Below are 14,481 nucleotides of genomic sequence, written 5' to 3'. Positions count from 1 at the left end.
AACCAGAAATGGTAGTAATTGGAGAAAAGGGCTATCCACAGAGGGTGCGCAGAAAATGTATACACATTTTAAGAAAGGAAAAAACTATTAAAATTGTAATACTCAATATATACCAATAACAAAAGATGAATACAAGTCACGTTTGACTTCTGCAGTTACAAGAGGTGCTCAAAGTGGTTACCATCAGTGTAATTTTAATACAGTTGTTTCCTTTCTTAAAATGTGTATACATTTTTTTTTTTGGTACACTCTGTATAGTTAAGGAGGTGGGTAGTGTATGTGGCATTACCTGTTCCTTTATACGCTGCTTTTTACCTGCTTGTGGCTTTGGTGGATGCAGTCTCATCTCTAAGTTATATAGGTAATGACGCCAGGTAGATATCACATGTTAGAACTTCAGACTGTATACGAATACTTACTCATCCATAAGAGTACAGGACGGTGGGAAATAATTTGGTTCTTTTGCTACATGGGAACTGAAAGAGCTTAGTAGAAAGATTCATGGCATAGTGAATTCACCCCTGAAATTAGACCCTGAGACTGCTTTTGATTTAAACGGCTGGTTGGGAAATTGGATTCAGGTCACTTAGTTTAGGAAGCCCACTTTGAGCAATTTGTAAATCACTAACACTGTGCTTCCATGTTGCAGTCTATATCTGTCTTCCAGTTATTAGAATGGAAGATCCTTGAGAAGGGTGATAGGTGTTTTATTCATCCCTGAACCTATACTTGTCCCTCCCCCCTTGTGCCTAGTCCAGGGCCTGGCACCAAAAATGTGCTCAATAAATGTTTATTCTAGAATAAAAATAACAGAAATCCATGAAGTTTATTATTTGACAAGTGAATATAATTTTAAAGTCATTTTTCTACTACTTAGAACTACAAGTAGCTTTTCATTTCAGAGATTTCACAGTACTGATTAATGTATTTCAAAATAAATGTGAAGCTAAATGACAAATCTGAATGATGAGTTGGTTTTATTTATTTACTTTATTTGTCTGAAACAGGATTTTTACATGTTATTGTGTACAGAAATTGTGAAATAAGTTATGATAACTCATAATATGGAATACTATGCAGCCATTAAATCAGGCAGCTATGCATATGCTAACATACTATATTGTTGAGTGAAGAAAGCAAATTTCAAATCAGTATGTTTAGTATCATCTGACTTTTGTAAAAAGAAAATCACTACATTTGGATGCGCATAACGCATGTGTTTATATGTGTGTACAAAAAGCTGGTGCAGAATGTACCTCAAGTTGTTAAAAGTGGATCCTCCTGAGGAGTAAAATGGAAAAGGGTTGGGCCTCGATTTTTACCATATACACCCTGCATTGTTTGCTTTTCAAAAAAAAAAACGATTGTGAATTGCATTTGTAATTTTTTTCAGAAAATTATTTTAAATTCTGGTACTAGCAATAGAGCAGTTTACTACAAGTTTTAAGTGAAACAAAAGTAATTAGGAGGAAAACCAGCTTTGATTAAATTGGGTATTTTGGGGACATATTTGTCTAGCATTTCAGCAATGGTCACTTGAAAAAAGATTATTCAACAAACTCTGCTTAGTTCTTATAATTTTTCTAACAGCACATCTGATTTTTTTTTGGTAGAAAGAGGTATTTTTATATTTTCAGTTATTTAAGTTTCAAGTGAAAATTGTGTGGTGTGCTTTTAATGTAAATGAAATGGATGACTTCAGCCATATCACCACAGAATCAGGGGTTATGCAGCAGCTAATAGTCTGTACCTTTTCTAGTTATTTATTCATAAACTGGGGGAGAGAAACACATTTTGGGCCCTTTTCCTTCCCAAATAATTCCCTGTTTTTCTAGTACAGTTGTAAGCTGATTGATAGTAAAGCTATGTATCTTGTACCTTGTATTTATATCTTAGGATTTCAGGTTTGAAAGAAATCTTGCATGCCATCTATTCAGTCCAGTCTGTCTTCTGATGTTTGGAAATTCCTTGCAGTAGGAAACACTAAGTGTACAGAGTAGGCACTCAACAGTGTAGTTATTTAATTATTCAGAAAGGAGATTTTTTAAAAACCTCACTATATAGTAGGTACTTTTAGATTTATTATATTGTTGTTTTCAGACCTGCAGAAACCTAAAAAAAAAAAAAAAAAAGATTCTCGTTCAGATTCAAATGTTTCTGTGATTGACTACTTTGTTGGTTTCATTTTTTCAGCTCCTGTCATTAAATATAGATCCTTGAAAAGTTCCCCTTTAACCCAGAAGAATAGTGCAGAGTGGTACATGAGAAGCACCAGCTGTTTAAAATGAATGGGAGCTTGTAGATGATTCAGTCCAACCTCCTCATTTTACAGATGGCTGAACTGAGGTCCATAGAGTTAAGTTGAGATAGCCGTGATCTCTTTTAAAATTTCCTGTAGACCTTTTACATGGCCATAAATAATATATAATTAAAAATGATAACCCTTATTTCATATTTATCATTCTGTTTTAGAATAATAAGCTAAATCATCTCTACCCAGACCATTTTAATACAAACATATTTTACCCAGATTGAATTTTTGTATTTTTTCCAGAATGTTTAAAATCTGTCCCACCTAGTTAAAATCCTAGCCTCACTAATAACTCACTGTGGTGGGCAGAATTCTAAAACTGCCCTAGTGCCCCTGTCCTGATATGATCCCCTCCTCTCTGAGTCTGAGTAAAACCTATGAATGTGATATCATCCCCATGGTTACCTTATGTTGTATGGCATGGTTGGCTTTATGAGGGGTCTAGTCACACGCACCCTTTAAAAGCTGGGACTTTTATTTACCTGGTAACAGAGAAATTTGAAGCTTGGAGGGATTTCATGTGCCCATGGCTTGAAGATGGAGGGAGCCACATGGAGAGTGCAGCTTTAGGAGGTGAACCCCAGCTGACAACCAGCAGTGAATTCGCTCAACAACCGGTGAACTTGACCCATAACTGCCCTATGAAAGATCAGTCTGGTTGACACCTTGATTTTGGCTGTGTGAAAGCTTGAGCAGAGAAGACAGCTGAACCCACTAGGACTTCTGACCTACAGAACTATGGGATAATATATGGGTGTTATTTTAAGTTGCTAAATTGGTGATAATTTATTGTGTAGCAATTAAAAAAAAAAACTAATACACTATGTGATGTAAGGGTAACCATTTATTGAAGGTCTTGTGCCTTGGTTGCCCTTTGCCTGTCCTAATGGAAATATCCTATACTGCTTTGAAATTGTAATTGTGAATTGGGGCCCGCCCCTCTTCCTCCTCCCAGTGTCACTGAGCCAAAGCCAGAGCCTTTGGAGTTACAGTGCATGATGAAGTCATCCAAGTTTTTCATGATGTGAAAGTAAGGAAATCTTCTACACAAGAGGCGATCCAAAAAAGAAGGCAGCACTTCTCTTTTGTTTGAGCGATGACAGCAGACAAATAAAATTGTAGAGGAAGCAAAGTATATCTTGGAGAGTGACACTGACGACAATGTAGAGGACCCCTATACATCTTTTGTGAAGTTGCTACTCTGAATGATTGCCGATATGCTTTTTGTACGATGACACATACAAAACAGAAGAGTCTGAGAAAGAAGACCTAGTACTTATGTTCTGGGCTCCTGAAAGTACACCTTTAAAAAGCAAGATGATTTATGCTAGCTCTAAAGATTCCATTAAAAAAATTTACAAGTATTAAACGTGAGTGGCAAGTAAATGGCTTGGAAGACATAAAGGACCGTTTGACACTTGTAGAGCAATTGGGAGGAAATGGCGTAGTTTTACTTGAAGGAAAATCCTTATAAAATCACAGTCAGATGCTGTCTGGATCTTAAGGAGCTTCCGTGTCTCCAGCTCAGTGGATTGAAATAGTGTTACGTTTTTTTTGTCCTCCTCGCACTGGATCCTCCCAACAAAATGAATGAAGGAAATATTATTTATGTAAGAAGCTCATCAGTGATTGCCATTAGACTCTTTCAAACTGTTACTTTTGTGTAGAACCCAAGGAATGCCTTCCCATCATACTTCAGCCAAAACAACTGGTTATATGCTTCCTTTGCAGCAAGTGCTGCAATGTATATGATTGTCAGTGTAAATAGCTTAGAATACTGGAAAGGGTAAGCTAATTGAATGCCTTGAAAGCATTATCCACTGGTCAGATGGTAAACTTTACTCAGTATTATTTATGGTTGTACTCGATTACAGTTCTGTGAGGCTCCAGCATTCATACACCTCACCTGCCTTGGTAAGTCTACTTTTGTGACATGGCAGCACAGATATAACACTATGCATTGGAAGCACTTTTTTTTTTGCATGAATTAATGAATGAACTCAATTTATTTCAATAGTTATTTCTTTTTTTTTCTAGCTACTGATTTTAATGGAAATGTTTTAGTGTGTTGTGTTTGATTATTTACAATGACAATTGTGGCTGTTTTGAGGGTAGTCTTTAGTTGACAAAAGTTTCAATACTTATCCTGAGTTTTTATTAGAAATGTTTTGATTTTATCAAAGTCCTTCCGAGATTTATTGAAATGATTTTACAGGTTTTATCTTTTAGTTTGTTGATATAATTGATTGTGTTGATGTTCTCTGAGAGTGGTTCTCTGATAACTAGCCACTTTGACATTCATCTAATTGGAAGCACTTTTTTGTAATGAGTTGAACTCTTCACCCCTGAAAGGAATCACAATTAAGTTGTGTTAACTTGTGTCATCAACTTATCCTAGTACCTCAGTGTTCATCCCTGTTACCTGCATTTCTTCTTTAAAGAAATAGCTGATATTAATCCCTTTTGGTTTTCCATTAAGTGTATAGTACTGAATAAGTGTAGGAGTTTTATGTTTGCCATATAAGTCTTGCAACACTAAGGTATTTTGAATATCAGTCATGATGGCGATTTCTGTAGAAAAGAGCCTTAAATGGAATGTTGTTTTTGAGATCAAACTCCCCACCCTTACATAAACGGCCATGTTGCAATAAAAAGTATGACGTATTAAAAAAAAAAGAAACATGACTTCCACAGTAATGAAATGTGTATTATTAATTTTGGTGGTATTACTAATAACAATTTTCATTCTTCCTGGTCTATAAAAATCATTTTCCTACAAAAATAAAAAGTAATGTAATTTTGCACTAGGTAGACCTTCCTTCAGTGTAATCTTAGGATACCTGGACCATATGCCTGCCATTCTACCGTAGCAGAGACAATATGAAACCTGGAAAACTGTCCATTGGCATCACATACTCACTGAGAATTCACTCTGTACCTAGCACTGTAGTAAGCTCTGTAGACGGTACAAAGGGGAAAGGCATCAGACATGGACTTTGCCTTCAAGTAATGCATAATATAGTAGAAAATAACATATGGGGTCACACTAACTATACTCCAAGGTAGGAAGTAAGTGCTCAGTGCCTTTAGATGAACAAATAAAGATTGGTAAGAGTTCAGAGGAGGTTGCCTGTCAACTGAGCCTTGAGGAATAGTTAGGATTTGAATAGCAGGAGACAGAGAAGGAAATGCATTCCAACTCAAGAGACAAGCACAAGCAAAGGTGTTTTAACCTAGGTCACATACGGGAATAACAAGTACCTCAGTATCACTGAAATGTAGGTTGCATAAGCGTAATAGGAAATGAGTTTGAAAGAATGGATTGGGGCCAGGTCATAAAAGACCTTTATTTCTAAGTTAAGGAGTTTGGATATTATCGTGTGTTTTTCAACAGAGGGGTGAACCGATCAGATTTGTGATTTAAAAAGAAAATTCTGACAGCCATGTGGATAAAGGTTGATGGTGAAGAATGAAGGATGATAAGGCAGAGACTGGAGACAGGGAGACCTACTAGGAGGGAAAGAAAGTGAGAGATGATGAAGACATGACTTAGTGGAGTGGTTTTGGGACAGAAGAGGGACAATGTTTTAGGGGAGTCACCAGGGTAAAGTGGACATAGCGATGTAAGGAAGCAAAGTTCAAGAGGTTTATAAGTGCTGAGACAGGTGGGAGACGCACAGCTAGGAGTCAGGATTAGAACCTAGACAGTCCAGCTGTGGATCTCTTGTTTAACCATTAGCGTTCACTCCTGAGAAGGTGGACAACAGGAATAATCAGGGAAAGTGCCCCTGGACCTGCAGTGTGACAGGAGCAGCACTCCACCCACCCGGCAGCTGCTCTTTGAGTGCAAGCTAAAAGTTGCAGTGGGATGTAAATGTGTATGTGTGTATATATGTGGTGCACATGCACTACTGCTAGGAATGAAAATGGGGAGCATATTAGGCAAGGCCATTGCAGTGGGGTCTGTGAGCCACCTGTGAGCCACCAGCTCACTTACTGCTCCAAAGAGAGGCCTCAGCGGTCTGGATCCGTGCACTGGGCATTGCCACACTCGACACACTCATTGTCCTCTGAGAGCATAGGGTTAGTCCGTTTCCCTACGCCTAAAGGTTTCTTTTGGAATCCACATTGGTTTGTTCTGCGTCTAAAGATTTGCTAACTCTCTGCTTGCCATTGTTTCTGGCCCCTGGCATGTATAGCCTACTTCACTGGGAAATATGTAGCACTTACAAGATAGGGGCTTGGGAGGCTTCCCAGACAGTTTATGGAAGGATTTGTAACATGCAATCTTAGGATCATCCATATAGATTTCGCTGGGATGCCTGTTGCAAATGCAGATTCCTGGGCCCCACTTGAGACTTATTGATTGAGGTTCAGGAATTGACGCTTGTAATAAGCATGGATCTTTTTTCAATAAACATAAAAAAATATTTGTTTTATTTACTTTTGTTTGCTGTTTGAAATCCCCAAATAAGTTAGTCATTGTGCCAGAATGATGAAAGCAATTATTGTATTGAATATGTTTCTCTGAATGACACCTTCTTCCAAAGATTCCAATATATATCCCCCTGCATCCACCCTGTTTGATAATGCCCAGTCAGGACCATGTACTTAAAGAATGAAAGTAGCATTCCCTACTGTTGTTGAAAATTATGTCTCTTGACTTGTAACAGCTTGTGTGTAACTGTGACAAGATCACACCAAGTTAACATTAATATCAGCATATTCACCACTGCTGGAAGAAAGGTAGTCCTGACCTTAAAGGAAACTAAAATAATTCTTCTGTACGTTTCTCCTTTTTCTGTGAAACTTTTATGCTGGTAGTACAATAGTTTTCACTGCCGACCGCCATTGTGTGCCTCCAGAGGATGGGGCTTGACTCGGTGATGGTAACTGAAGACTTTTTTTTTAATCTTCTTTGCAAGATTGACTGTCACCGCCTCCTCAGAACAGTCTCCTTCACTTTACTCCCTCAGTGACCAGTGTAAGAAAGGGAACCTTATGGTTTGGAGATGGGTAAGTGAAATCCCCAAATAATGAGTGCAGCACCTTCTTCTCTGGGAATGAATTTGGTAGGGATTTCAGTGCATTGGAAGGCACCAAAATCTCAGCGTCAAGCACGCCCAAAGAATTCTCCAAGTAGACTGTGTTACAGAGGACACCTTTCGGACTGCCTGTTAGTGTTGAAAAAAGATGTGTGTGTGTGGTTGTGAGATGACTCACCCTTTTTGCCTGGATGGTTCCACTTTAATTGTGGAAGACTCTGGAGGGTCAGTTTGATGTACACATGTGTTCATTCCACCTGGAATGTTCTTTATGAGACAGCATTTGTTGAGTGGTTTACCATTTTGTTTTACAGCCACTCCACAGGCTATGAAATGGTCATCTGGCCTGTTTATTTGTCTGAGGAAAGCAGTTTTTCCCTTCTTCATGGCTGCCAAGCAGCAGAGGGGTAACTCAGGGGAATCATATGATTTCCTTCCATTTCTCCAGAGACTGTTCAGGAACTGGACAGGAACATCAAATCTGAGCGTTACTGGTTTGTATTTGCCCGAAACTGGACACTCTGGATACAACTGTGATACTCTGTGTTTCAGGTAATGTAATGAGCAGCCCATTGGTACCCCTTCACTGAAGCCAGTTAATCCAGTACGTGTGTTAATGCTGCCACATGCCAACCACTGTGCTAGGCATGCTCTTAAAAGATGATACAAATTTTTGTCCTCTAGGTGTTTTCAGTCTAACAAGGAACATAAATATATAAACAAATTGCTATTTTAAAAAATGTCATAGTGTATGTGAATATACGGTACTAAAAATGTGACTAATTATAAGGGAAAAGAGCGATAATGGAATGATCTCTAAGGAAGCCAAGTGCAGGGAAGAAGGAAGGCACTGCAGACGCAGAGTAGCACAGAGCATGCTAGGATGCTGGGTTCCAGGAAACGGCAAATAGTCCAGTGTTGCTCAAGCAGAATACAGGTAGTTGGTACTATTCTATGCTAGGTTTCAAAGGGCCTTGAATGTCATCCTGAAGGTTTTTAACTTTAGCTTTGTCTGGTGAACAGTCTTAGAGGGATTTTAAAAAACAATCTGCTACATATTGAGCACTTCTTATGTACCAGAAATTGTGCAGGAAATGAATATTTTCTTCCCTAACATTAGTTTTCCCCATTGAGGCTTGGCAATTATTCATTTGTAAGTCATTAGAAGGATTTTAAGCAAAGGTGTGACCTGGAAGATTTGCGTTTTCGAATGATGACTTGGGAAGTGATATGCAAATTGGTGAAATAGAGGTACTGAGACCATTCGGGAGGCTATTGCTTAAAGTGGGGAGAGAGGGATGGACGGAATATATAGTGGATGGTTCTAGGGATTGCCGATATGTCAATCTTGAATGAAAGAGTTGGGGCCTTCTATGGGCTCTTTGTGCATATCATTAACATATATGAATACAAAGAGACAGCATGGTGTTTTTGAAAGAACGTGAAGCTGGGAATTAGACCATGAGCGTTCAGGGGCTGGCACTACTGCATAACTAGTCATGAATCCATAGGACTCTTGCTCTTCTTTGAGCCTCAGTTTCCTCAACTGTTAAATGGGAGCTTGAAAGTTTCTAGCTACTTCCTGGTGATGGGGAACAATTGCAGTGATGGGCGTGAAAGACAGTGTGCTATACAAATTCTGGTTCTTGAGGCAGCTGTTGTTACTTAATGCACTGAGTATGGTGCCTATCTGACAGAGTTGTTATGAGCATCAAATGGAATAATGGATCTGAAAGCATTTTGTTAGCTTTAAAGTGTGACCCAAATGTTAAGAATTAGTAAAAATAATAAAAGAGAACAATTCATTCTACATCCAGATGTCCTGTCTCCACTGTGACTCATGTACTTTTGGCACTGACACAAGCAGATACCCATTCTGCATGAGCTGTCACCAGCCTTGTGCTCACAGCTGGTCACTTTGCCCGAGTGCACACTGAATTTGGGTGCAGGCCCCTAGATCCAATGGGAACCCCAAGTTTCCTTCCATTCAGATTGGCCACACACACCAGTCTTCTTCAAGTTCTGCGCTTAACAGGGCCGCAGGTTTTTTACAGGCCAGCGATCACCATGAAACCAGGTGTGATCTGTAACCTAGTTTCACATTGCTTGTGGTCAGTGGAAACACCCTATCAGGCAGACCCCCCCGCCACAGTTTGCTATTTCCAGTGGAGTTCACAGCCACATGGAAATTCTGCCTTTGGTATCAATGAAATGAAGATAAAGATGAGAAGTCAGAGTATCTCCCACCCCCACCCTCAAATTTTAAGATAAAGTAAGTCTTCAAACGCTCTGTCCCCTTGTTTATTTCATTAAAAGTGTCTTCCTAGCTCAATAGCCACCTGAGTGCAGTGGTTACTGTTCTTGATGGTGCTCCTACAAAACATTTCCATAAACACAGAAATTCTATGGAAAACACAGCCATAGAGTAAATGTGCCATAATGTACCAAACCGTTTTTCTGTTGTTGGGCATCGAATTGTTTTTCATTTTTAGATATTATGAATAACTTGGCAGTGAATATATCTCTGTATGTAGCTATTTGCCTTGGTTGAATTATTTCTTAGGATCAATTGCAAAAACTGAGCTTTTGGGTCCGAAGTATGAGCAGATTTGGGGGTGGGGGATCCCTGTAGTGTATTGTCATAATCCTTTCAAAAAGGTTTATATTAACTTAAAGTGCTTTGAGCAGCATATGATTATACCGGTTTCACTGCAATCTAAACAGCACCAAACATTATCAATTTAAAATTTTTATTCTACCCTGTTTTCATTAAAAGATATCTTACGTTTGATTGAATTTGCATTTCCTTTTATTATTGGTGACGATGTGGTTTCCTACCTAGCTTTACTTTTTCTTGCATGAAATTCTATATTTATATCTTTCTTAATTTATATTTTGATTTCTTAGTGTTTTCCTTACAAATTTGAATGATAAGGAAATTGATATAATACACTTATCAAATTTTCCACCAATATAACCTTTAAAATTGTGTTTTCTTACACAATATAATCATAATCTATCCTTCAAAATGCTAGAAACATTTAATTAGGCACCAAAGTGTTTGAAAATCATTTTAAGATTGTTTTTATGCCACTTTTAAATGTTAATTTAAGGATCATAAAAAGAGACAATGAGAATGAAATCATTTTTCAACAAAGGGCATTTAATCCTTGGGAAACAGAGGAGACATGTAGGTTTCTACAGACCAGAAAGGAAAGAGGGATTCATCGTTTCATAAGGCCTCCCAACTCCCTAACCTGTAAAGAGACTTAGCAGTTTCAGGCTCTTAAATATTTTTAGGCTTATCTGGTTGCTCCTTTACCTAAGACACATCTGAACACCTTGAGGCAACCACCCAAATGAATGTGCTTTTGTTAATTAATAGGGGCCAGTCCCGAGAGGGGCCAGTCCTGAGGGCATCCAGAATCTTTTGAGATTCTGGACCCGGTGTCTCTACGACCAAAAGGGGAAGTCAGTGAAATCACAGCTAAATATTAGAACATTTCACACGTCATACTAATTAGTTTCTGAAAGGTCTCTCTCCTGATAGGAGGAAACACAGCAAATAGGAACTTTTAGTAGAATGTTTAAAGTTGGCTTGATGTTTTTTCATTAGGGTGTGTGTGTGTGTGTGTGTGTGTGTGTGTGTGTGTGTGTGTGTGTGTTATTAGTTTCAGGTGTACAAAACTAGATAGTGATTAGACATTTATATACCTCACAAAGTGATAACCCATATAAGGCTATTACCCATCTGACACTGTACATAGTTATAACAATATTATGGACTATATTCCTTATGCTGTACTATATATCCCCGTGACTATTTTTTATAGTTAACATTCAATATTATTTTATATTAGTTTTACAAAATTATCAAACAATACAAAAGAATATGAAGTGATCAAAGTTCTACTCATGACATACCTTACGCTCTGCACCTCTCAGTTTTGCTCCTCACGGGTAAGCACAGAGACCTGTTTCTTGTGTATGATTTCTGAGATTTTCCTTGCATATAAAAACATATTTATATAGTTAAATACATGAACATTCTTTTTCACAAATGCTAGCACCCTACAATTACTGTTCTGCACATTGATTTATTCACTTAATTAACAGATCTCATACACTTTTCCATTTCTGTATATATACTTACTGGGGATGCCAAAAAATGTATGCAAGTGGACCCTTTGGTCAACGTTGCTCAAGCAGTAGTTTCCCGTAATCAGAAGTGTCTGGACACTGATGGTAACCACTTTGAGCACCTCTTATCATTGCAGAAGTCAAACGTGACTTGTATTTGGGGCCAGCCCGGTGGCTCAGGCGGTTAGAGCTCCTTGTTCCTAACTCCGAAGGCTGCTGGTTTGATTCCCACATGGGCCAGTGGGCTCTCAACCACAAGGTTGCCAGTTCAATTCCTCGACTCCCGCAAGGGATGGTGGGTAGCGCCCCCTGCAACTAAAATTGAACACTGCACCTTGAGCTGAGCTGCTGCTGAGCTCCCGGATGGCTCAGTTGGTTGGAATGTGTCTTCTCAACCACAAGATTGCTGGTTCAACTCCCACAAGGCATGGTGGGCTGTGCCCCCGGCAACTAGCAATGGCAACTGGACCTGGAGCTGAGCTGCGCCCTTCACAACTAAGACTGTAAGGACAACAACTTGACTTGGAAAAAGGTCCTGGAAGTACACACTGTTCCCCAATAAAGTCCTGTACCCCTTCCCCAATAAAATCTTAAAAAAAAAAAAAAACGAAAAGAAAACGTGACATATTCACCTTTTGTTATTGGTATATATTGAGTATTACAATTTTAATATAGTTTTTCTTTCTTAAAATGTGTATACATTATTTTGGCACCCTCTGTATATTCTTAAAGGCTTCACAATATTCATTTGTGTGGCTGTATTGTAATTTATTATGTCATTTCCCAATACTGATGGATATTTTGTTTATTCCTAACTGTTGTGATATTAAAGTAGCACTGCAATTAACATCCTCAAGAGGCAGTATATGAAGTGCTTAAGGGGAATACTAGCTTTGGAGCCAGACTATTTTGGTTCTCATACTGGTGCCACCAACTCCATATTATACATCCTTGAGCAAATTCTGTAACTTCTCTATGCCTCAGCACCTTCCCATAAAAATATTGGGATAATAATGGTCTCTACCCCATGGTACTGTTATGAGGATTTAATGAGTTAACAATACACATTCAAAACTGAAGTATTTATATGTTAAGTGCCAGGCACATAGAAAATGTAACAATTGTTAGAAAATGATGTTATTCCGTTTTAGCATATTTTTGCAAATATAAATTCTTAGTTGTTAAATAGCTGGATAAAAGAGTGTATGGATTTTGACTGCTGGTAGATATTACCCCTTTCCCTGCCAAAAAAACCCTGCAAATATTAGATATTACTAAACTTTTCAATCTTTGTAAATATGGGAAGTAAAAAAACCAGTTTATCATTATTTTCGGTCTCTCTTTAATTATGAGTGAGCATGAGCATCGTTTCACATGTTTATTGGCCATTTATATTTCTTTCCATGTGAACTAGCTGTTCTTGGCTTTTGCTGATTTGTTGTTGTTTGCTTTCCATCTGTTTCTTATTGATTTATGGAGCTCTTTGTATATAAAGGAATTTGGCTCCTTGTTATATGTGTTACAAATAGTTTTCCCAATTTATCTTTCAACTTGTTTATGTGATTTTCTGTCCAGCAGTCTTGAATTATATAGTTAAATTCATCATTTTTTCTTTTATAGCTGCTGAGTTTGGAGGTCATGCTTTGAAAGTCTTTCTAGGTGGGTTTGATTTAAATCATGCACTGGAAGTATTTTTGCCAAAAGGCTCAATTATGGATTTAAGAGCTAGAAAGGATCTCAGCGGTTGCATAATTCAATATTTCTCTCGTCATATCTTTTGAATTTTCCTTTGTAGAGGAAAAGAAATTTAGTCCCAATAAAGGGAATGAACTGTAAAGGTTCCACAGGAGGCTGATGGTAAACATTTAGACTTGAACTCTGGGCTCTTGATGCCCATTCTCGTGATCATTCTGTTTAACCAGATTGTTTCAGAAAAAAGAGCTCTTTTTTACTTTTTTAAAAAAGAAGCATATTTAAACAACTCAAATATGGAGTTAACTTTTAAGGAAGTACATAACACATTTTAAAACAAACATTTATTTTTACTTTTCAGATTAATTTTTACTTAGAGAAATACCAGCATATGTTCTGTTAAACATAAATCACATATGTGTTTAAATATTTAGCTGAACAAATGTGCAACTATTCTAGCCAATAAGGCATGTCTGTTTTCTTTTTTACTTTCTTAATTATTTTAGTTATGAGTGTGAAATGTGGGTTTATTTTCATAGAAATCAAGTAGACTTTTATTCTGATAGATAGGAGAGCTGAAAAGCGTCGGCTTGGCTGCTATTTGCATTCTTACCTTCCTTTCCCTGGCTTTGGCAAAGCCTGGGATTAAATCTAATTCCTTTTAAGTTGTTTGGGACCTTATCCAGGGTGACCTGTCTAGAATACAGATCTGTCCAGATCATTCTCCATTCTGAAGCCCTCTCATGGATCCTCAATGGCTATAGGATAAGGTTCAACCTGCTTACCTTAGCTTACTCACTGGAGCCATTGGACCACTAGCACCCATATGCAGTCTTCCAGCTTTACACTTCCCTTTGTACGTGCTGTTTCCCTATTTGGGGCAACTTTCTACCTGCCCATCTGCCTTCCCGCCCAAAGCAATATAAATAAACATTATTTCTACTACTTCTGTGAAGCCTTTTCCAATCTTTCCACTTCACGACTAAGTGTTCCGAAAGGCAGGACTTCCAGAGTGACAATTCAAGGATCATGGTGGCTCATCTTTACAGCAAAACAGCCATTTAACTGGTAAAGCTATAAAGAAAAAAGCCATTTACGATTTCTGTAAATTTCCTAAGGACATACAGCAAAGAGAGAAACTTTAATTCAACAAAATCTATTGAATCTTGGTAAGAGGAACAGGAGTGTGTGGCATCTGAGCCATGACCTACTCTCATCCCCACCCCTAGCTCCATGTGATGGAAGCTGTTGTTTGGGCAGGTGAGGCAAAAAAGATGGGACATCCTCTCCCCC

The 14,481-nt window shown here is 38.1% G+C and overlaps 1 protein-coding gene and 1 pseudogene across 3 annotated transcripts in view; both read left to right on the top strand.

Annotated features, from left to right (window-relative positions):
• The window catches only part of AR (androgen receptor), a gene marked incomplete at its 5' end in the record, with an annotated part of 181,457 nt that overhangs the window by 59,445 nt on the left and 107,531 nt on the right, over positions 1–14,481 (top strand). The window lies entirely within an intron of this gene.
• On the top strand, positions 365–3,785 carry LOC308494428 (cofilin-2-like; annotated as a pseudogene). Its single transcript has 2 exons — positions 365–374; positions 3,283–3,785. The product of its transcript is annotated as a cofilin-2-like (transcript).

The sequence above is a fragment of the Rhinolophus hipposideros genome (assembly GCF_964194185.1).
Source record: "Rhinolophus hipposideros genome assembly, chromosome: X".
NCBI classification, from domain to species: domain Eukaryota; kingdom Metazoa; phylum Chordata; class Mammalia; order Chiroptera; family Rhinolophidae; genus Rhinolophus; species Rhinolophus hipposideros.
The sequence above is the reverse complement of the archived record's forward strand: the minus strand, read 5'-3'. Positions and strand labels throughout refer to the sequence as shown.